This window comes from Babylonia areolata, chromosome 9 (assembly GCF_041734735.1).
Source record: "Babylonia areolata isolate BAREFJ2019XMU chromosome 9, ASM4173473v1, whole genome shotgun sequence".
Classification (NCBI taxonomy): Eukaryota; Metazoa; Mollusca; class Gastropoda; order Neogastropoda; family Buccinidae; genus Babylonia; species Babylonia areolata.
Window position 1 is genome coordinate 27,426,749 of NC_134884.1, and position 2,500 is coordinate 27,429,248.

Below are 2,500 nucleotides of genomic sequence, written 5' to 3' on the forward strand. Positions count from 1 at the left end.
TGCCTGCTGGTTGTGCTCAGCACTGCCTTTAACTTCATGCCGCTGTTGCGTGGAAAATGGATGACCTGACAACGCCACGGTTGTTGTTGTTGTTGTTGTTGTTTTAGGTTTTAGTTGTTGTTGTTGTTGTTGTTTTAGGTTTTAGTTGTTGTTGCTGTTGTTGTTGTGGTGGTGGTGGTGGTGGCAGTGTTGCTGTGGATCTATGGATGTTCCAAAGTTTAACTGGAGTTGTTTGCATACTTTTTTTTTTTTTCCTCTGACAGCCGTCGTGATGATTTTCTGTGATGCTAGTGGTGGAGGAGGTGACTGGAACTGTAACGGTGTGTGTGTGTGTGTGTGTGTGTGTGTGTGTGCGTGTGTGTTTGTTTGTGTGTGTGTGTGTGTGCAGGGGATTCGTGTATGCATGTGTGTATCTATGTGTGCGCGCGCGTGTGTGTGTGGGAGCGCGCGCGCTGGCGCGTTCGTTCGCGTGCTTATATTTCGCCTGCCGTGTGTGTGTGTGTGTGCGTGTCTCACGCCTGCTGTTGTGTGTGTGTGCGCGCGCGCGTGCGTGCGTGCTTCCGAGCGTACGCGGGCGTGTCTTTTGCCTGCTAGCTTGTGTGAAAGTGTGTGCGCGTGGAGGATGGGGGTAGAAGACTGTAGAGGGAAGAAGTTTCGTTTTGCAAACAATGCGTGCGTGCGCGCGCGTGTGCGCATGAGAGGGGTGTGTGTGTGTGTGTGTGTGTGTATTGTGCTGCGCGGGAACAGATACCGAAACCGTTGTATTGTGGGTGTGGGTGAGAGAGAGAGAGAGAGAGAGAAAGCAGCCGATACAAAACGCCACTGACTCTTTTAGTTCTCGGTGGAGAAGGCAGCGGGAAAAGTTTGTGTGTGTGTGTGTGTGTGTTGGTGTGATGTGGAGGAGGAAAGCGGTTTCGATGTGGAACCCTTACAGTGCATACAGGTCTTGTTTGAAGAAAAGTGTGGACTGTTGCTATGTGGATAGGTGTAGGGTGATGATTGTTGTATGGGTTGGGTTTTTTTGTGTGTGTGGGTGGGTGGGTGGGTGGTGGGGGGTTTGGTGTCTTTTTTTCTTTAGTAGTTCCACCCCCCACCCCCCTCCCTATTTCCCTCATCTTGTTTGTAGTTTGTGTTGTGGGTGTGGGTGTTTAAACAGCGCGCTTCGGAGGTGTCGACTTCATCGAGTGTGTTTGCACCAGGTTTGCGATTTCTCTTAGTGTTTTTGTTTTTTGTTTTGTTGTTGTTGTTTTTTTTTTTGGGTTTTTTGTTGTTGTTGTTGTTGTTTTGTTTTGTTTTTCTTGTTTTCCTGTAAAAGGGGAGAAGTTAAACTGATTCCCTGAGGTGGAAATGTTTCAGGGAAAGAAAGAAAGAAGAAGAAAAAAACAGAAAGGAAAAAACCGAGTTAAGGTTTCAAGCGTATGTGATATACACGTATATTCTAGCATCGTTCAGCAAGTGAGAAGAGCTTTGGTTGTTGGCTCTACCTGCTTCGAAGGATCATGTGAAGACGAGCATTGTGAGATACATTGCTGGATACGTTATTTGAAGTGGGGATGTGTGTGTGTGTGTGTGTGTGAGCGCCATTTCAAAATAGTGTTTCAGGAGTGCTAGTGGTGCCTTTGATATGTTTTACTTGGTCCTGTACCTCATTAATTCATGCCACATGTACTGTTGTTAACTTGCACAGTTTTGAACCTAGGAGTCATCGCTATATCAGTGAATATTATCCTCATCCTCATCCGCCTTCTTCTTCTCCTTCTTCTTCTCCTCCTCCTCCTTCTCCTTCTTCTCCTCCTCCTTCTCCTCAGTCCTCCTTCTTCTCCTCCTCCTTCTCCTCAGTCCTTCTATTCCTCCTCTCCTCCTTCTTCTCCTCCTCCTCCTTCTTCTCCTCCTCCTCCTTCTTCTCCTCAGTCCTTCTCCTCCTCCTTCTCCTCCTCCTTCTTCTCCTCCTCCTTGTTCTTCTCCTCCTCCTCCTCCTTCTCCTCCTCCTTCTCCTCCTCCTTCTTCTCCTCCTCCTCCTTCTTCTCCTCCTCCGTCTCTCCCCCCCCACCCCCCCCTTAGTCCTTCTCCCTTTTGTTACCGCTATTATTGGTGTTAACATCATTGTTGATAATAGCAATTAGCATTATTACTATTGTTATGATTATTAGTATGATTATTAGTATGATGAAGATGACGGTTATTATCAGTTCGTCGAATAGATTTGTGGACCATTTGGTGACGTGGTAAGCATGGCCCTGGAAGCAGGCCCTTGGGTTATTGTCCCTGCCCTCCCGTAGACCACCATTCTGGGTCATTGGTGAACCCCCTTTCACTGCTGTTGGCGAGTATGTATTCGTATTTTTATATTTGTATTTCTCTTTTTATCACAACAGATTTCTCTGTGTGAAATTCGGGCTGCTCTCCCCAGGGAGAGCGCTTTGCTACACTACAGCGCCACCCTTTTTTTTCTTTTCTTTTTTTTTTTTTTTTTTTTTTTTTCCTGCGTGCAGTTTTATTT

The 2,500-nt window shown here is 46.6% G+C and overlaps 1 protein-coding gene across 5 annotated transcripts in view; it reads left to right on the plus strand.

The window, feature by feature from the left end:
• LOC143286177 (uncharacterized) overlaps positions 1 to 2,500 on the plus strand; it is a 180,234-nt gene that overhangs the window by 107,709 nt on the left and 70,025 nt on the right. The window contains exon 1 of one of the 5 annotated variants that reach the window (XM_076593801.1): positions 1,107 to 1,199. The exons of the other annotated variants lie outside the window; for them this stretch is intronic. The gene's annotated coding sequence lies outside the window, so the exon portion shown is untranslated. Of the gene's footprint in view, positions 1 to 1,106; positions 1,200 to 2,500 lie in introns of those variants that run through there. 5 annotated transcript variants of the gene reach the window in all.